Source organism: Nesoenas mayeri (assembly GCF_963082525.1).
Source record: "Nesoenas mayeri genome assembly, chromosome: 7".
Classification (NCBI taxonomy): domain Eukaryota; kingdom Metazoa; phylum Chordata; class Aves; order Columbiformes; family Columbidae; genus Nesoenas; species Nesoenas mayeri.
The window spans coordinates 2,183,704-2,205,680 of record NC_137551.1 but is presented as its reverse complement, the minus strand read 5'-3'; the positions used below and the strand labels follow the sequence as shown (position 1 = coordinate 2,205,680).

Below are 21,977 nucleotides of genomic sequence, written 5' to 3'. Positions count from 1 at the left end.
TGGGATGTCCAGCATGCTACTGGTTTGTTAGATCCACCCATGAAAGTAGCTTGTGCTATTGCTGCTGGTGGAATAATGGACCTTTTGCCGAAGTTTTTGGGGAGAGAGAAGAAAATATATATGTATATATGCACACAGAGAGAGAGAGGGGTATGTATGGAAACAGCACAGCAGCCAAGACGGCACCAGGACACCTGACCCTATATGATCCCAGCTGAGGCAGCTACAACCTGTTCCTCCATGTGTATTTTCTGAGCGGTCCCAAATCAGCAAAGCATCAACTCGTGCCCAGGGAACAACCTTCTACCAACACCGAGCACATGAATAACGCACACCATGAAACCAACACCACCTTTTCGTTACAGCCTCACCCAGTAGGAACCGCGCTGGGGTTCGCGATGGCTCATCTAGTGACAAAAATAACGGCGTTACTTCCTTAAATACAGCGCGCAACAGGACAGCGTGGCTAAAACAGACACAGCCGCTTTTTGTCCTGGGTAAGAAAAGCCACAGGACTTGCTGTGATCAGTGACGTTATAAACTCAAGAAGATTTTGGCATAAGAGGCGCACGTTATTTATTAATTGCTTGCAATATTGCAAAGTCACTACGCTGTGTAGTTGCTTGTGCTGTTAAGAGCACGACTGCTTGTTAATAGAATGGAAGACTGTATTTGCTCCGCTACCTAAGTAAAGGAAAATCCAAGTTTCCATGGCCATTGTGCATCTCTAAAATGAAACAGTAAAATAAGAGCAAAAGCTTAAAAAAATGTGCTGTGCTCGCTCCATTTGTGTCCAGCACTCCAAAGCAGACCATGGCTTGAAAGGGCTGTCAGGGTTCAATTAAAACTGACTGCAGAAAATTCACTGGGAAAACAAGAAAGTTTATTAGGGGTTGCCGTTCTAATTTGAACCGCTGGACATTTTTAGAGCCGATAAAAAGGGACTAAAACCCAAGAGACCAAATAATCCACATAGTGATTGTCTCTGCCTGGGCTATTTCAAGAGACATTCTGAGTCACAGAGATTTAAAAATAAATACATAGATAGAGAGACAGAGCTGATAGAGAGAGAGAGAGCTGAGAGAGATGATAGAGAGAGAGCTGAGAGAGATGATAGAGAGAGAGCTGAGAGAGATGAGAGAGAGAGAGCTGAGAGAGATGTGAGAGAGATGATAGAGCTGATGATAGAGAGAGATGATAGAGAGAGAGAGCTGAGAGAGATGATAGAGAGAGATGATAGAGAGAGATGATAGAGAGAGATGATAGAGAGAGATGATAGAGAGAGATGATAGAGAGAGATGATAGAGAGAGATGATAGAGAGAGATGATAGAGAGAGATGATAGAGAGATGATAGAGAGATGATAGAGAGATGATAGAGAGAGATGATAGAGAGATGATAGAGAGATGATAGAGAGATGATAGAGAAAGAGAGCTGATGATAGAGAGAGATGATAGAGAGAGATGATAGAGAGAGATGATAGAGAGAGATGATAGAGAGAGAGCTGAGAGAGATGATAGAGATGATAGAGATGATAGAGAAAGAGAGCTGATGATAGAGAGAGATGATAGAGAGAGAGAGAGATGATAGAGAGAGAGAGAGATGATAGAGAGAGAGAGAGATGATAGAGAGAGAGAGATGAGAGAGAGAGAGAGATGAGAGAGAGAGAGAGATGAGAGAGAGAGAGAGATGAGAGAGAGAGAGAGAGAGATGAGAGAGAGAGAGAGAGAGATGAGAGAGAGAGAGAGAGAGATGATAGAGAGAGAGAGAGATGATAGAGAGAGAGAGAGAGAGATGATAGAGAGAGAGAGATGATAGAGAGAGAGAGATGATAGAGAGAGAGAGATGATAGAGAGAGAGAGAGATGAGAGAGAGAGAGAGAGATGAGAGAGAGAGAGAGAGATGAGAGAGAGAGAGAGAGATGAGAGAGAGAGATGAGAGAGAGAGAGAGAGATGAGAGAGAGAGAGAGAGATGATAGAGAGAGAGAGAGATGATAGAGAGAGAGAGAGATGATAGAGAGAGAGAGAGAGAGATGATAGAGAGAGAGAGAGAGAGATGATAGAGAGAGGTAATTGCTGTTTGACTTCTTGTACCTGCAGTTTGCAAATCACATCATAACATCAAGCAACTAAACCCCTCTGAAAGGAAAGAGATATGGATTCCCATGGGAAAGAACAGTTTCCAATATACACACTAATACTTCACCAGTATTATAATCCCAATGGGGAGCAGAAACTCCCATTTCCTTGCCTTCCCATATCGAAGACTCTGGCACTCCAGGAATACAAGAGCACCCCACATCAGTACACTGTATAAGCTTTTCTGAGTAAATATCTCCAGGCTCTGTTGGTCCCTGCAGAGCTGTTTTATTCATCCAAACCCTCCACCAAAAGTGTTGCAAAAGCTTCTCCTCAAGCCCTCATTGCTTTTCATGCATCAAAACCAGACATGCTATTGTGATTCAACAATCATTTGTCTGCTCGGGCCCACTCCTTCCACTTCTACCAGCACAACAGACCATAAAAATGCCACCAGAGGCTCAAGCCTTACCCTGTGCAGAGGAGATTGAGCAACGTCCACAGCAGCAGCGTCAGGACAGACTCTTTGTGCAGGTGGTTTTACCCGCAGATGCTCAGCGTGGCGGTTCGTGAGGTCATATGGGATCAGAACTAGTCCAAGACCTGCGGGTAGAATCCCAGCTGCAAACATACTGGACAGTAGATTTGTCCTCCTTTATTTTCCTTCCCATGAAGGCAGTAATTCCTTAGGCACAACCCAGACAGCCCCAGGCTGTGTTTTGGGCAGTTAGGAGGTCAATAGAAGCAAAAAACCAAACCAAATCGAACAGAAGTGGCCAGTCCCTGGGGCAAGCAGTTGCCTGCAAGGATTCACTGCATTTGCAAGCAACACCATGGTGTTGCTAAAAGGCTTTCCCCAGTAATTCTGACCTTTATTCCTTGGCCAACCGTGTCCGAAATAAGCAGGGAGAAGTCTTGGCTCTCACAACTCTGTACTACAGCCCAATCTTCCGCCAAACCACCATCAGTCCAAGTAACACATCCTTAATTTAGCATCTCCCTCCCCCTCTACAAGCTCACCGCAGCCTGATGGAGCCCCATAGGCTCAATGATGCACCTTTCTATACTTTCTGAAACACAATTTGAGTCAGATACGCTGCCTGTTATACCAGCTGCTACCTGTTTTGTTCCACCTGCTACACGAACAGGCATTTCCTCGCCAAATCAAAATGAAATGCCGCTAGTGCGAGTCTGCAGGGTGCGGATGAAGCCAAAGCAACAGCCTGGGAGAGATGTTACCTTTCCCCTTGACGTATAGCTCAGAAAAAGGACTGTTCTCTGGGTCCAAACATCTTGACCGGCAGCTTTCTGCCTTTCAAATCCGAAATGAGTTTAGTGCTGGTCTAAGACCTCGTCTTCCCTCTGTGTCAGAGCTGTACATTGGTTACCAAGGACACACTTCACTTTGTTTTGAGGGTTCCCCCTTGGTTTTATTTCTCTTTAAATCATAGATCTGCACACCCTTAGCTCCAAAAATAAAAGGCGACGGCAAACAAAGACCTTCACAACGCAGCAAAATTTAAGTACGGCATCAAGACAAAAGCACTTTCTCACGTAGTCATTCCAAATTTGAACAGCACTAACGAAGCACAATAACATTGCTAAACAAGCCTAGGTCATTAAGACGCAACACCAGTTAAAAGTTACCTACATGACCAGTTACGACTATTTCTTAGGGGAATAAAGTGCCACCTGCACATTTCGGATTCAGCTCCTCACTTCAATTCAAGCTTCCTGAATTAATTGAATTTGCCACATCTCACAGTCCTCCCCAGCTCCAACTTTTCTAACTCATTGCAACGTGGTTTCCTCACATGTGCACCTTGGACCTGGACAACAGATCTAATACTTTTTAGCATTGCCATAGTACTATTTTACATAAGATAATATAGAGGAATTAGCTTATTGTGAGCCTTTCACGACAGACTAAGAGTTTAGCGTGTGAAAGCAATCGCAGGCTGTATACACATTATTGTAGTGTTCCTAACATAGGAAACTCATGTAATTTAAGCAGCTGTCAACAGAAAAAGTGTGAATTTGACTAAAATTGCCAAGACTGTGTCCAAAAATGAGAAACCCCTCCCTCCCTCCACTCCCGCATCCCGAACGCTCCGCGAGCATCTTCCCTTTGCATTTAAAACACCAACAGCTTGCCCTCCCAAACCTGCTCTTGCAGCTTCGTTCAGATTCCAAAACTCTCCTTGCCCTTCCCCTGGACTATTTCCAAATGAACATATAAAGAAAAAGGAGAAAAGAAGAGGTGTCTGCAGCTTATTGATGAGTCAAAAAGTTGCTCCCGGCATGTCGGGTCCGTTCTTTGCGTGAGCAGCAGGAAATTTGGGAGGCGAGCGGCTTTTGTTGGGAAAAAGCAGCAGTATGATTTGCAAGGTAGCTGATAGCTTTAATGTTATCTAGACAAAGGTATAATCCACTTGCCTTGTCTATCTATTAAATATTCCACACTTAAAATGGCAAACATGTAGTTACCCGGTAGCTGTTCTCTGGAGTAGAACTCATGTCCACGCAAATATTCTCCCCTTCAAAGGATGTCAACCCAACCGCCTTCGAACACAGCGACGATTTTCTGTCCTCAAAGGCAAACTTGCTCTAATCATCTTCAGTTGTGGATGCGAAACTGCTCACCCTTCTTCTGATGCTTCTTTTCATTTCAAACACAGCCTACGCTGAATGGATATTCGCGATAGGGCAGCTCGCCACGTCGTACTTGTATTACGCCGCATTTTATTTCTTCGGCATGCTGCAAGCTCAGATCTTTGTCTTTAGCGCCATTTCTTCTCCTCTATGGCCAAGAAAGCCTGGCCTGTTTGGGATGGGCTCCTCAATGCTGTTTCCAACCAGCTTTGGCAAGGTCACCACTATTATCCAAACAAGAGAACAAAAGCTGTGCCAAAAAGCACATTGACTGTGCTTTAGCACTGACTGGGCTAAAAACCTATTGCCAGCAGGTTCCACTGAATCAATCCTTCATTTTGGCTTTTTTGTTGGAACGCAGGAGTTTGCTCAGTGGATACGGTCACAGACACATGCAAACACATTCCCACAATAGTTCTCTCACAAGCTGTCATCCTCAGAACTTAATTAATGTCTTTAATCCACTGAGTGAAAGCTACTGCAACCAGGAACTAAAAGGCCAAGCGCTTCTTCTGCCCAAGCAATTTACGCCTAAATCATCATGAACTATGCAGAAAACACCGGGGAAAAAAGTCAAGTGTGACTTAATAAACTCTTGTTGATTCCTGCAATTACAGAAGAGGGATCTCTTTTCCCCCCCACCGCTTTCAGTCACCACAAGCAGCCTATTGTTGGGAATTCAGCGCGCAGCGCTCCTGACGCAAACACCCAGCTCATGTTAGCTCGCCAGGCTGCACGTAACCACGAACCCAGCAGAAAGCAATCCAATCCTGCTCCAATAACAACAACCGCTTTGTATGGATTACCTGTTTGGAGCAGAGGGACGTGCCCTGCTTTGGCACAGCTCTGGAGACGTGCGTAGCACGTCTTGCAATGCTTCCAAATTCCCGGGTGCCTGCATGGATGCTGTACATCGGATGATGAGCAAGCATCGCACAGATGAACCGCCCTGAATCCAGGAAGCCAAAAGTTGCTCAAAACTACATCTCTACGCCTCGCCGCACAGCAACACCACGGTCACATCCTCTCTTGTTCAAAAACTGACTCAAAAAACTCCGGCGGACCCAGCAAAATGAGTCACGTCGGCCCCTCAGCTCTGAAAGCTCCGCAAAGTTTAGCCAGATTTATAATGCTTAATGAGATGTGTAATAGGTGTTCTTGAAGGCTCTTACAAAAAGGGTCCAGAAGAGTTTGGAAATGGCTCACAAGAAGAGCTTCAAGCTCTCATGTACGATTGCAAAGACGATGCCCAGTGTTTAAATGAGGTGAGGAGCTACTGGAGTTGTCAGGCTGACCAAATCATACCCCTGCTGTTTGAATACAATAAGGTTACCAGTGGATATGTAGGCATAGAAGAGAAAATGGGCCTATATTAGAAAAACATAATCATAATTCTAATGAATATCAGCATAGCTGAATGCAAAGCCAAGAGGTTTTCTTGGGAGACATGGTAGATATTTCTAATTAAGATGCAGCCATTAACATCATACAGCAATCAGACATTAAAACCAACTGATATGGGTGGGGGGGAAGAAAGGAAGAGAAGAAGAAAATATAAGCTAACGAGTTTCGAGCAGCAAAGCCTGTGTGAACTGCAAGACCTGAACTGCAAATTTAGCTTTGGTGAGAACTTGACCTCTGAGCCCAAGAAATGCTTGCGGGGTATTTACATGCGGCTTGCAAAAGCTCCTTAGATGATGTTCTTCAACATTCCGAAGGGCAAGCAAAGAGCAAAAACCCCACCCGATGTTTCCTGCATGTTGAGAAGTCAGGGTGGGGAGCTTCTGGTTTGCTGGGGTGCTGGTTTTCTTCTCAGTGGGGGTTGTTTGCTTGTGGGTTTTTTCAGTCCTTTTTTTACTACGTGCAAACAGTTTTAGAGACTGAAACCACTGCAACTTCACCTATTTCTGAGCAAAGCAAATCTAATCCCACAGTCAGGTTATTCTATCTGGTAGCAAAGCAAAGGAGCTAAAAATGAAGGGATGGCAGTTACCATGGGATACCAAGATGCGTCACTTCTCTTGGTGCCATGTGACATCTCAGCCGCCAGTGAAGAACTCAGCAGATGGGATAGAAAAATAATGTAAAAAGGTCTCTAGATTATAGCAAAGTTTAGGCTTTTAAATCCAATTTGCTAACTGCTTCTGTCTATGGAAATACAGGAAAACATTTATCTATAAATCAAACTATCAATCTGTTGCCACTGTGCAGTATGCTCCTAACAGTCCTCATCGGCACTTTTGTGGTTCCTGACAGTAAATGCAGTCTGTGAGCGTTAGAAACGCTGCCCTTGTTATCTGCCATCACAACTACCGCTCGCCTTTCAGAGGCAGCAAAGCAGGTCAGTAGTTTCCACCTTGCTCGGAAATACAGAAGCAGCCGCTTCCCAGCAACAGACATAAGCAGCCAGAGCTGGAGAGAGAGCGGGAGAGGGATAAGTCACTCTGCATTTAATCCCAGGCAGGTTACCAAACCCACACCTCGCGACACTGAACCAAGGCTCTTTTAATTTGGAAGGGATTGCTGTCGTGTGCTGACCCCCCCACACACTCACCTCTCCTTGGGTTTTCACCCCATTCAGTCCAGTATAAATTTTTAAACATCCACTGCTCCAAGTTTTTCTCCTCTACACAAAATCCTAAGAGCGGTTTTGGTGGTTTACTTTTCCCCCTCCTTTTGCAGCTGCCAATTTCCTCCTAGCATGTCAAACCGATTCAAAGGACGCTATTCCACCTCCATCCTCCCAACGCCCACACGCTGCCGAGCGCCAAAATCTCCAGGGAAAATCCTGTCCTTGCACACACCAAGCAAGCAAACCACCTCTCTGTAGGAAAAAGCAACGTGCGGTGTAAGAAACCATCACCCTCCGAGCCCCGCGGTGAATTCTGTGGGGCAAGCCCTGAATTTCGGCTCTACTCCAACATTACATCGTGTTGAAAACAGAGCTTGCAGGGCAATATTGATGCACATCTATCCCCATTGCATCACACTCACTTGCCACTCCAACCTACCCGCCTATCAGCTCCAGATTGCAAGTGTTTGGGAAAGGAACACAGCAAATTATCTAAGACGACTGACTACTGGCTATAATCCGCTCTTAAACTTCTCATCACCTGAATCATTTGCGGCTATGTGCCTGTTTCCCATTAGCTCCCAAAAATATCAAATAATACAGAAGCCAAGAAATCCCACGTTTAATCTGCTAGCCCAACTTGCAGCCCCTGCGTTAGCACGTGTCTATATGACACGGCATTTGAAAACAGCTAAGCGTTACTTATTGTCTCCTTAGAAAATGAAGTTTCACATTTCTGCAGCATGTTTTACACAGAAGGTGTTATAATTTATTTAAAACATTGCTTTAATGAGCCAGGAGACACTGTCTTTAGTAGCCAGGGCTGTGTTTTATCCAGCCTCCTTTGAGCCTCTAACCTCTGCAGGAAATCCGGCAGCAGGGAATACTGTAACTACGGGGAATCATGAATGAAGACATTTGATATATTTCTTTTTAAACAGCAGCTTGTTATTTCACCACCCCTTCACTAATAACATTCATTCATTTCCCGCTTTGACTTTACAGCTATTTTCAGTGTATTCAGGGAAAAAAAATCCTCCCAAGAGCAGAATAAACCCCAAAGTGCTTCTCTTTTATTTGTAACCAACTGCCGCTTTGCAGCTTCATTGACCTTGTACCACGTACCGGATTCCTTACCTCACCTACGCACACTTTTGTCATCTTTTCATGTGGAAAGAGAGTATTCAACACTTTCTGCGTCACTAATAATCGCAGTACGCCAAGGGGCAGAGAAGCATCCGAAACTACTGCCCAGTGCACAGGTTTGACCCCAGTTTTCAGCACCTCAAACTCCTCTCGACACAGGGTGGAAATATAGATTTGCTTTGAAGTGTCTGTTTTAACTCCACCCCTCATTACAACAGAGAATCAGATCCTGGCCTAATAGAAAAGTTTCCAGTTAAAACTAAAGAATCGGTGCAGAAACATTTAAAAAAATAAATTTTTATATATATATATATATATATATAAATAAAACTGTATTAGGTGGGCATTTTACTGCTAAACAACAGGATTACAAATGCACATAGAAAGAATTTTAGATTTAGCATGACTTTTGCAGGGATGATGCATCTTGTGCAAGCAAGAACCAGCGGGGTCAGACAAAAATCTGCTGTTTGCTCAAATAAACCATTTTCTATGTCTTTAGACTTACCCCTTGGAAGGCAGAGGGGTAAAAATAAAGCTCTTCCTCGGGACAGCCTGTTGGGTGCTCCTACTGCACAGCTGGCTGGAATGGACAGGAAGGATGGATTCATTTTGCTTGTGACAATAAGTGGGTTTTCACTCCCAGGTGAGCACCCAGCACCGCATGATGTGAAGCAGGAGAATCAACAGGTCCAGGAATAAACTTTCTTCGGTACCTCACCTGGAATTTCAGGTTTCAAAAGAGCTTGTAAAATGGTAAAATTCCAATTACAGAATCCCAGAATGTGAGGGATCGGAAGGGACCTGGAAAGCTCATCCAGTGCAATCCCCCCATGGAGCAGGAACACCCAGATGAGGTTACACAGGAAGGTGTCCAGGCGGGTTGGAATGTCTGCACAGAAGGAGACTCCACAACCCCCCTGGGCAGCCTGGGCCAGGCTCTGCCACCCTCACCATGAAGAAGTTTCTTCTGAAATTTAAGTGGAACCTCTTGTGTTCCAACATGAAACCATTAGCCCTTGTCCTACTGTTGGTTGTCACCGAGAAGAGCCTGGCTCCATCCTCCTGACACTCCCCCTTTCCATGTTGATCCCCATGAATGAGTCCCCCCTCAGTGTCCTCTTGTCCAGCTCCAGAGCCCCAGCTCCCTCAGCCTGGTGAGCCTCACACGGGAGATGCTCCACTCCCTCCAGCATCTTGGTGGCTGCGCTGGACTCTCTGCAGCAGTTCCCTGTCCTGCTGGAACTGAGGGGCCACAACTGGACACAAGATTCCAGGTGTGGTCTCCCCAGGGCAGAGCAGAGGGGCAGGAGAACCTCTCTGACCTACTGACCACCCCCTTCTAACCCACCCCAGGTGCCATTGGCTTCCTGGCCACAAGGGCCCAGTGCTGGCTCATGGTCACCCTGCTGTCCCCAGGACCCCCAGCTCCCTTTCCCCTACGCTGCTCTCTAATAGGTCATTCCCCAACTTATACTGGACCTGGGGTTGTGTACTCCTTAGGAGGTATTGAATCTTCTCAATACTTGAGCAACCTCATCCAACTGTTGACCAGGCAGGTCACCATCCTGAGCGGTCTGGCTGTTCCACCGATACCCAACGTGGGTCTTTAAGCGCAAGTGTTTGCACTGCCTATTTCTGAACAGGAACATTTTGGTTGTAAGCATCATGTTGCTCCAACGCCCACTTCTCATCCAGCTCAACTCAAGCCAAATGTGGGTGAAGGACAGGAAAAGAGCATTAGGACAGCTTGCTGAGGTGGGTATTAAATGATGTGCAGCGGTTCTCCAAAGAGACAGCAGGGTGTTACCACATTGTCACACACCCTCTACGTCCCCTTGAAACGCCTCCTTACCCTGAATTCCTACTGTGAGCTCCTTCCGTGCCAAGCTCAGCCCAACTCACATTTTCCTATGGGCCTCCAGGCCTCCCCACTGCCGTCCCAGAGACTCAAGATGCCGGCTGAAAATCCAGTGGAACTTACACCGGGCTTGTCTTTTCCCCTTAAACCTGACACACGCAATGCATAATGAAGGTTATAGGAGCAAAAGGTGGATGGCTGTGGTCCCCAGCCAGCAGTGGAACCTCACACCATGCTCAGGGGGGCACTTCTCATGAAACACCAGGTTTAGGACAAGTGTACACCATGCCAAAACAGGCAGCACTCAAACCACACCAATCTGACTGCTCAGTTCACAGTGCTGTAGGCAGCACAAGATCATCAACACCCGAGCTCTTAAATTATTGTAACGAGCTGCAACAGCAACTCCCAAATGATGTGCATTTAGTTTCCCTGGAAGTTTAAGATGACAACCCCAGAAAGAATCAATTTAAGATCTCAAGTTTTGCTTTGGATCTGGACTAGTAGTCAGCAATACTCAATGCTCGTTTCCTAATAAAGGCACTTCTTTACAGAGAAGAAATACTAATACAAATACTGACTGCGTGCTGTTGCCCCCCTGCCTTTTGGCGAGGCAATTCTGTGTGCAAACAGCGGTGCATTTGAGTTGTGAAGCCGAGTACACAACGGATTTCCCCCTACACACAGAAATTAGCTCACTGTCACACTGGCTGCATCAGCTGTGTAAATATGAGCTAAAGTACTGCCTTACATACATGCTGTAAAATGAAATCCTACAGAACGTAGCCAAATAAAGAGTCATAAAATGTTTAAGCTCTTTATCCGTGCGGTATACTCCTTTATTTCATAATTTTAACGTAGCATTCACCATAGATAACGTTATTAAAATTTGACAAGACAGTTGTCTATTCATTATAAAACCTTCCTCAACAGAACGCTACAGGAAAACGTTGTGCACAAAATCAGCGTATTTTCATGCACCACTTGCAGTTTTGTGATTATAATACTTGTGATTAGGGTACTGCAAGCAATCTACCTGTGCAACTATTGTTTTAAAACCAGAGAAAGTCAATGAACGTAAAGAATTCGGCATCGGCTCAATGGTGTTACCACCTTGCTAAGAAAACGGAAACCTCACGGGTTTAAGGGATTTAAGGACAGAACTGTCCTGCTCTGACAGATGTCAGTCCTTAGGGGTTGGCTTTGGGCGAGCTGACATCCTCGCAAAGCACCAACACAACCTTGTGCTGAACATTATTGGAGTATGAGAAAAATCACGGAGAGACGTAGCAGCTACAACATAAGTACTTATCTCCTTTGCAAACAGCTTTTGAACTGACAGGTACAGCTATGAAAAGGCGTCTTTGTAACTGCTGACAGGTGAAGTTTATTTGAGCTTCAGCACAAGCATTTGAAGATGAAAGGGCACGAGGAGGATGCTGAAAGACAACTAACAGCTTGAGGAATACACACCAGTTTTCAAGTCATTTCTGCGATGTGGGGTAATATTTATGATCACAGCATTCACATTCATCCATTTAGCATCAAGTTTGCCAGATCAGCTGTCGAGACTTTGAACAGGATCAGCAAAAACTGCAGAACATCGCAAAGCTGGAGTCAGTGTATTTGCATTCTTGGTATTCAGCTGCCTTCCCAGGGAAACTTCACAAAAGACTCTAAGACAGGGAGGGGAAAACAAACCAGCAAGAGGAAAAGCAAGTCGAGCGCTGCGATGGTTTCAGGAGAGACACAAGCTGTCCGTGTCGACTGCGATGCCCAGACCTGTTAGTCCAGCTCTGCCTCATCCACGGTGCTTCATTTCACGTCTGCTGCTGCTTCTTTTAAACGCTTGTCATGCAACATTGTTCTTTTTAGAGCAGGCAGAGTTTGATGAACCAGTACTATGTCAGGGCGGTGATGCTGTCAGATGTAGAGCATCCCAACCTTTGGCAGGGGGCAGACACAAATATGACATCTATATATATATATATGTATATATAAGAGCTGTACTGGGCTGAGAAGGGCATCAGTCTCATTTGGATTTGTGACAGCATTCATGAAACATTCAAAGCAACCTTGTAAGCACAGTTAACATATCCTAACAATAAAACCCAGCCTTTCTGCAAATCATCTTCCTTACCTTTCCTGCCGCTTGCCCTTCAAGATGTGCTGGATAGCTCAGGGAGCTCCCAAGGCTATATTTACACAGGCTTTCCAAGAAACTATTAGTAAAGTTTGGGGAATTTAGCGATGCATCAGTGTCTGCAATGAAGCTCTACAACACAGCGAAGGGCAGGGAGGAACCTAAAGGTAGGAACATGCTCTAAAGAAGATGGTAGTTATGTCTGCCTAGACGTAGCCTGGATGCACACATGATTTGAGCAGTTGGGACTTTGGTGACAGAGCAAACATCCTCCGTTGGGACCGTAAAATCCCTCAGCATTTAATACCACCATCCTTTGCTACGTATTTATCACCACGGAGCAAAATACTTTAGATATAACATTACTAAGTAATATGTGGAAATCTGTCAAAATAGTTGCTGACGGCCTTTCAACTACTCATTAGAAATAGGAACAGCAGAGGAAGGGGGAGCACAGGCCAGAGTTAAAAACCAAAACCAAACCACACAACACTTTGTTTTAATGCATCTTGAAAACAAATCCATGAGAATAGAGAAGAACATCTAATGAATGAACTGATTCTTGTGCAAGTATCCCAATAATCATATCATCTGTGGAATAATACAACTGCAAAACCACGGAGTAATTTTAAACAGCTACATCCGTCATTAAAATAATGAACAAACTAGTCAATAGCTATCCAATAAGAAAGAGCTATTTAATAGGGTCTAATTTGACATGGGAACATAGCACGTTGGATCCATCTAACGACTGAAATTGGGGGAAAATGACCCATTACCAATGCAGCTGCCCCAAAGGCACAGAAACCAGAAGCATCACCACTCTTATGTCTCCCGGGTTGCAGAGTAAGAGGACGCCCAGATCCATTAAACGCTTCAGCACCATTTGAATACGGGTTTGCTGAATGCAAATAAACCAGATACAAACCAGAGAGTAAAACAAGATTAGAGGTGAGCAAGCTGGCGTTCCCCTCCCGAATCCAAACAAACACGACTTTTTGAACTACTTCCAGCATGACTTCAGCACAAAATGACGTTTGCACCTCAACGTAATGCTGCTGTCTTAACTGCACACCGAGGGCTACGGGTGTAACATCAGAAGCAAACAGAGCTGCAAGAGAGTCCTGATCTACTTCAAAGCACTAAGTGCCTTCCAGATAAAGACTAAATGTATTTACCCTCACTCTTCAAGCAGGTGAACCCAAAGAAAGCGCACAGTTGCTATCAAAGGTTTCGGTATTTGCTAGGCGCCCCGTTCCATCCCCAGACGTCTCGGGTAGGTGATGTGACACCTGAAAGGAATCAGGATGGCATCAGCCATCAAAGCCCCAACTGAGAGCTCACATACACAAGAGCCAAGTGGGAAAATGGAAGCCAAAGCAAAAAGGAGCATAAGCAAAGAGGATGCAAAGCAAGAGAGCCCATTTGAACATGTGAAAATTGGTGAACACATCCTCACTGGAAATCCGATTACTTGGACCCATATGATATGAATCGACTGCACAGTCAGTCGGAGCCAGTCCCAGGACAAAGGAACAGTCCTTTGCTAATTCAGCTGACAAACAAACCTGGAGAAGAAAGATTCCCTCTTTGGATTAAGGATTAATCAGCAGCAGGTATGGCCTGTTTTCATTAACTGCAGCCATTTCCCGCTAGCGTATCTTTTGCCTTTTCCAAGAAACAGGGGAGCAGTTCCCTGTCACAGGGAAAACGAATTAGGAGACGAGTGAAACTATTGACAGCAACCTGCCTTACGTTACCCACTTAGCAAGAACCAGCCAAGCTATTTAATTAGCAGCAATGACTACAAGTCTACCAGAGCTGAATCTGATCAAACTGAGCACAGGGAACATACAATATCTGCACCAAAATTCAATTAAACCTTCAGTTTTGGCGAAGTGCCCAAGACATTACGCCATCACTTGTCTCCTGGGACTCCTCTCTCAGTACACGATTGCTCCATCAACGCAGAAGGAAGCAGCAGCAGCACATCAAACCATAGACTGGAGTCGGGTGGTACCAGGAGACTGCACGGATTCACCTTCCTCCTCCTCGCTCTTCAAACACACCTCGTGGATCTGGCATTTGTGCCAAAAGCTCCCATGCGGACCCTGTAAAATCCACTCGCCATCCCCACTTCTACAGGAGGGATTGCATGCAATGCAGCTCACGTGCATCTGGAAAAAGTCAGGGGGGAAGACAACAGGGAGGTCAAACAGGAGAGGAGAATGGGGCCCAGGCTTTCCCGGAGAGCAGCAGGTGGGCTGGGTGGTGCCTGTTGTGTGCAGAATAAAGGCCGAGCTTACATAGCAAATCCCAGGCTTTAACCTGTCTGACCTCATCAGTCATCAGCAACTTCAAGCTCGGGCACTCCTGGTAGCAAAGGTATTACTTACTAAGTCAGCGTCACAATGAGCTCGTGTCCTACAGAGGGTACAGAAAAAGCTTTACATTCACATTCAGTTATGTACATATTAATACATTTCCTCAAAGGTGCTTTGATGTGTACAAGACAACAGCCAGAAACCAATCACCGCTTCTCATCGAGATGATCTCCTGTGCATTTGACATTTCACAGGGCGGTGTGGTTTTGTCGGGAGTCTTTTGGGTTTTCTGTTTAAGCATCTGCTCCAGCCAACTGTTGCGCATTTAACTGGAAAATCTGACAGCTGAAAATCCCGGGGCCTGTTAAGCTACCAAGTAGTCTGCACCAGAATCTCATTTTAACCATCGCAAGCCCCTGCTGTATTCATACACATTTTATTTCTGAACTTAGGCAAAAATATTTTCAACAGATACCACATACACTGAGACTCTTGTTCCCACGAAGTTAAATTTGGTGGGTAAGCAACTTAAACAAAAATCATCCAGAGACACAGAAATTGAGTTCAAGCATAAACCGCTGCTTTACGCTGCAGTGTCTGCTTTTAATAGTCAATGTTACACTGTCATTACAGAGCAATCAAGGCGTTTGCTCTTGCAGTCCAGGGAAATGCCACGGTCAGAACCATTAATTGCTATAGAAAAGTAACATCAGGTTTCTCCTTCAAAGCTGCTGAAGTTTTAAATTTAAAAGAGAATTCAGTAAGGAGCAATTTCAAGCACACACAGTGCCGAGCTGGAGGATTAACGTATTTATATAACAAAAGGCTTCCTGGAATATTTAAGACTCAAGTTCTGCCAAGCTAACAATTGAAGAAAGGGATATTTTGCCTTTGTTTAAGAAAATAAGACTTGTACTGAGGGGAAAAAAACCTAAAAAGTCATTGAAGAGATAGTAGTACCTTGATAATCCACTATATGAAATCCCTAGATTTCAGCAATGAGTGCTTCAGAACCCCATGGGTTTGGAATGCACTTTGCCATATAGAGACAAATAAGCATAACGTAGAGGTCTCAGACACCAAAGCATCTGCAAGTAGTACATTCATATAAATAACAAGATATGGCACGTGCCCGATGGCGTTTGGTTTGCATCTTTGTCACTTAGCAGGCTTGCACCTCCCGCACTGTACCTGTTGATGTTCAACCCCTATTAAACTTGCATTAAACTTTAAGTAATAGATTACTACATTATTTATCACATCCGTGTACTGGACCCAAGGGAAACAGAAGTTGAATCAATACAGTGACATGAGTGTTTGGTTTAAGTATCATCCGCTCTTAATATTTATATAGTTGAAGGAGAAGGGAGAAAGTAGGAAATTTTCATGGCTGATTAAAACATACCCAGATATTACAGTTTGTCCAAAACAAGTATCACATAGACACCAGCTTTCGGAAAGCGCTGGCTGCCAAATGAAAACCTGCTCATAACAATTCACCTGATGCACAACACACACACATATAAAATCAGTTCCCTCGATTTCAGCAGCATTTATGTTTAGTCACGGTATTTCTCCTCATTATTTCTGATTACTGATAGCATTTCTTATGGTATCTGTGGAAGCGCTACTAACCAGCTTAATCGTACAATACCTTAGATTCAGGGGCATGCAGCATTGCAACAGAGGGGCTAAAGCCAACTTTCCCAAACCCAAATTTGCTCCGGGCACCTGCAGGAAGAACTACAAGTGCATGAGGAGGAATCACAACTGAAAGTTGCTCCGTCCCTCCTCACAGCCCCTCAGAATCAACCAGTTTAGTTGCACTAATATTTAAGAACACTGACAAAAAGGCAGCAGCTTTCCCAACTAAGAGCTGAAGGCACCAAAAATGTGGTTCAATGTGCTCATCACTAGGGTTACACACAAACAAATTCCAGTTTCAAAAACACATCCTCCCTCAAAATCTCTACACCCAATAGCTCCACTTTGATTTTCTGATTCTTACGACACCTCCTCCTCTAGCTCTTAAATCAGTGGTGAAACCAAAACCAACAAACCCACAAACATCTTAAAAGATGCCTCTCAGCTAATCCTCACACAGCTTCACGGGATTAATAGAAGATCAAAACATAACTACAAGCAGCAAGAAGGGGTGTACACCATGTTTATTCTGCCTTTGCAGGTCATTCATCCATGGCAAAGCCAGAACTGGGAACAGAAACCAGGTAATCCAGCCACCAGTTTGGTTGTCTACCCAGTGTATCATTCCAGTTTCAGCAGCCAGAAGGGCAACGATTTCCTCCTATATAGTGATTTTGGAGCATTTATGCAAAACCTGTATCTTCTGAAGTTTTGCTCTTAGTTATCTCTACCTGGAAGCAGGAAAAAGGAGCCAATCTAGACGATCTTTCAGTTGCCTTTTCCTAAGATTACGCTATTTAGTACTGGAGTTTGACTGTGTTAATTTGGTTTTCTCTTGAATGAAGAGAGTGCCAGGCTGGCACAAGCAACAACTAAGCGAACAGAAAAGTAGAAAGAATCATCACATTCTCTACCAAGACGTGTATTTAATGAACGCGTTGCTTAAGAAACCAACTAGTACAGGTGCCAAAAGGAACAGTGCCACACAGCTCTGGGATACACACTGGCACACATGCAAAAAGTGATTAACCCAAAGCAAAGCAGATATCTGCCCGTGCAAGTCCAAACCGAGAACCTACCCAAATCCAGGTCATGTTTAATATACATTTACAGTAAACACAGTATTGGAGAAAACCCCACACCACTCCAAATTACATGTGTTTGAAAAGGGAAAATTCATTTGCTTACCTCAAGTTGCTTTTCTACCCAGAGCACTCGATTCATCAGGTTAGAAGCTCACGATGAATATAGGAGTCCAAGCTCAGAAGATCTGCTGCTGGCTGCTTCTCACGTACTCATAAGAGTCACCACTAAAGAAAGAAAAGAACATTACATATTAAGAAGCAGAGCTAACAGCAAGCATTCTATTAAAATATTAGGAGTTACTACAATGTGAAGATGACCTCAAGCCCCATCGATAGCTGGGATACACAGTAAAGACCATGTTACCATAGACAGCTGCATTTTACAAATAGTATTTCCCAAATGATGCAGAAAGAGAGAAGATCCCTGTGTCCAAATAAGATCTATAAGCAGCTTTCATTGGATCTGAAAGAGGCCTGAAGTGCTTCTTCATCCCCTTCATGGAGAGCGGGCTTGGTTGACAAATAAGCCGATCCAGGAAGGCTTGAAGCGTTCAAGACAACCAACATCATTTACGAGAGAAAGGAAGTGAAAACAAAGGTAAAAGGCAAAATGCGCGTTACCAAAATCCAGGTAACAGGCTTCTCTCCAGCCCTGTAATCTGCCTTTTACAGAGCAAAGCATTAGAGTCTGCAGCACACAAACCACTCCAGCAAATACACTCTTCATCCAACCTCCCCAGCTTTCAAGGGAGACAAAACCAGGGGGGAGATTTGGAAGAGAACCAGCCCCCTTTAGCACGGGACTCTGCAGGGCTATTTCAGTTAAACTTTAGGATAAGAGGAAAACAGATGGTTTCTGTGCTCTGTTCACATTAGTTAGAAAGCTGCAAGTTATACATTTCCATTCAAACGCTTGATTTGGGGGGTGCAAATAACAAAGTCTGCTTGCTAGAGCAGAACTTAATCCAAATTGGGATGGAGCCAGGGGTGCTGCCCATGGCAGAGCTGCTCGTACAAGCCTCGCTGTCCTGCCCTGGCTGCTCTAGGACTGTAGTACTAAAAGCTCACGTTTGCAAAACAGAAGAGGAGTTATCCATCCCATGAACGCCCACCAGCACGTCTTCAGCAAGGAGGAAAGCCCCGTTTCCAGGAGTAACTGCATTCTTATCTCGGAACAACAGCCGCTCTCCCAAACACATCACACTGGTGCTACTCGCCAGCGCTCACTCATCTGTCAAGTCTTAGATGGCCCAAAAAACCGCCCATCCGCTGAAAGGAGCATCAGCCCGAACCCCGAGAACGCCAGCCCCAGGGAAAGCTCCCGACTCCACATGTTCACTCTTACCCCCTATCTGAGAGATGATGGAGCATAAACTCGAACTGGCGCTCAAACATTAACACATTTTCCATGAGCAAGTCATGAATTGGCACGTGCTGCCGAGTGCCACGAGCTCTGCTGACGTGCTCTACCGGTTGTAGCCTCTTTCTCTCCAGTATAAAGCCATAAAGACACATTTTCTGCCACATACAGAACTCAAGTTGCGCCAAGGGAAGTTTAGGTTGGATATTAGGAAAGAATTCTTCCCCAAAGGGCTGTGGGGCATTGGAACAGGCTGCCCAGGGCAGTGCTGGAGTCACCATCCCTGCAGGGGTTTAAAAGGCATTTAGACGAGGTTCTTAGGGACGTGGTTTAGTGCTTGGGTTTAGTGGTTGGGTTGTGCTTGGACTTGATGATCCTGAGGGTCTCATCCAACCAAAACGATTCTATGATTCTACTTCTGAGCCACTTTGAAGAAAGTAGAAGCAATTCCCGCTGACGGTTACCTTGGTTTACCACCACCATCACACTGACAGCAGAACCGTATGGCACGGTTTGATTAGAGCTCATTCCTATCTTTCTTGTGGAACACACACCATTTCATTGTATTCTTCTTTTTAGACACTTTTCAGAATAAAAGGTCTATCTTACCTAAATCAATTAGCCTGCAGGCCAAACTCCTCCATCCTCTCTGTTCCTTCTCCTGTTTGCACAGAGGTGGCTCCTGCTCTGCTGGCCTACAAGGGCCAGTTTCCCTAAACTGTGTTTAAACACTTGATGGAAGCAGTTTAGTCTCTGGAGTTGCTAAGCAATAAGTCGCAACAGTATGAGAGAAGCTCACTTCTATTTCAATACATAACACGACCACGTTTTGGTTTTGTGATACCACTTGCTCTAACACTAGCGGCATTCCTTTAATGCAGAAGCACCAGCTGAGAATTAATTGTGATGGTTTTGATGCTATTAAGATTAAGGTCTAAAGTTACTCGCCAGTCTTACTCTCCATGTCACAAGGTGGCTTAGAACTACCTGTCATCCTCAATAGCACCCAAACACCCTCTAGAGCAATTAACCAGCACAGCCTCAAGCTTAGGACAGGCTTAGAGTTGACGCTGCCTCTCTGACTAATGCATTTAAATAGATAACAGCTTGCGGGAACCTGCAGGATTTCCAGAAAGAGCAAGTAACTTCCTTTATTAATATTCAAATGTTTTTCAGGTGAATGCTATCACCCTTGTTATCCACACCGTGATAAGTGAACCAACTCTTCACATGATTTAGGAGAGCAGGCATCCACATTTAAGTACTGTGAGTCACTTTTCATGACTTTATGGAAGTAAAACTGTCTCTTTGTGCTGTGTATCAGCAAAGCACCGACATGCTCCTTCCACTTAACACACATCTACGCAAGCAGCACCATTGCAAAAGGAGCTGTTGTTGGACTTTATTATCCAACACAAACAGCGAGGATCAGGCATGTCTGCGATTAACAGGCTACCGACTGCTCCTCGGAAAAGGCACCTCCAGGATTAGAGCGGCGTTGTCATTTCACAGCCTAGCACGGGAAGGCAAGCGTGTTTCCACATTCCACATTTGCTTCTCATTTGCCAGCCACACTAAAGTACCCCTTAAAATACACCGGAGTGATTCAGCCTACATAGATCACTTGTACCAATTCATCACCTCAGTACACCTGTGGATTAAATAAATCAAATTGACTGATTTAAAGACAATGTAAGGGATTTTGAGAGAATGCTTAGCGGATGTTTAAAATGTCCTTTTAATGTTCCTCACAGTTAATTCTTTGACCACAGGAAGCCAGTGAAATCTGCGATGCAGTTCTTACACAGAAACATCTCCAAAGGCATGGCTACTCACTGAGCTATTTGGCAAATCACTCCTAATCTACACTTGTTTGCCTCTACATTACCTGAATACTATTTCCCCCTAAGCCCAGCTTTTGCCATTATACTTTAGAGCAACTTCCATTTTACATTTTGTCTTTAATTGTAAAAAAAAAGCAGAATATTTTGCACTCGCATTTCCATTTTAGGAAGATTTAGAGAGAACACAGCACATTTTTAATCAGTGCTTGGTGAAGCGCTGAGGGAGAAAGCCCAGAAACACCAGCTTTCTTCTATGGGAAGACAGTAGCAAAACACCTGCAAACTCACTCCTAACATCCTAAAGCCCTGAGAAAACTTGTTAGCAAGACAAACAGCAACATAATTACATGAATTAGCAAGATTTATGCAGGAGATTACCTGTGTTTAGTTCTTCCAGCATCCCAGGGACTGGGAACAAAACGACAAGTGTTTGCAGCAGCCACACTTGCTTTACTATGAAAAAGGTGAAGTATAAGTTTTAGAAGTGCAGGGGGAATAAAAGGACTTTCAAGATCTCTTACTAAATAACTATAGCAGAGAGAAAAGGAGATATTAATAGAACAAAGGGGGTGTCAGCTTCCATTCAGAAATAACCAGATTCACACCCCCTTTGACTGCTGCCTGGATTTCTTTTTAGGTCACATCCTAAGGGATCTAACACCCAAGTATGCACCAAATAGTGATCCCATTAAGAAGAGATGGTCTCTTCCCTCGTTGGCAAAATAATTCTTCTCTCTCAGGCCTCCTCCTCACCATCTTGGAGTTTGGCCTTCTAAAAACACTGGACAAGACACAGTCCCCCTCCAAAATTCTGGCCTCACCATTGCCATGAGCATCCTCATCACCCAGGGTGCCAACCGCCCTACAAACACTCACAAATCCTTACACTAGATGGATAACAGGACACTGAGAATTGACTCGGTACATACTGATATATCTCTACAGGGTGAGATGACCAAAAATTCCCAGATCCACCTGAAAATACTTTGAAGATAAAAAGCTGAGTCAATTCAAAAGTTATTGTTACATTAGAAAACATTAATAAAGTAAACCACACTGCAACTAACTCATAGTTAGGTCATTTGCAGTCAGATCTATCTACATAATTTCCCCAGGTTATAAAAGTTCAAGGGCTGATTATTCAGACAGATCGTAGTTTCCAAATCAATCTTTGGACAAAGTTTCCACTACATCCAGCTCCCATTAGCACTCCACATAATGCACAAACACACGTGCATCTATTAGAAAGACCTTCTTGAAAGTCTCAG

At 44.4% G+C, this 21,977-nt stretch overlaps 1 protein-coding gene across 3 annotated transcripts in view; it reads right to left on the bottom strand.

Moving 5' to 3' along the window:
- The window catches only part of SGMS1 (sphingomyelin synthase 1), a 91,453-nt gene that overhangs the window by 48,033 nt on the left and 21,443 nt on the right, over positions 1-21,977 (bottom strand). For 2 of the 3 annotated variants that reach the window (XM_080348146.1, XM_080348147.1), the window contains one exon: positions 17,609-17,730. The gene's annotated coding sequence lies outside the window, so the exon portion shown is untranslated. Of the gene's footprint in view, positions 1-13,630; positions 13,708-17,608; positions 17,731-21,977 lie in introns of those variants that run through there. The other variant, XM_080348150.1, reaches the window with a different exon arrangement.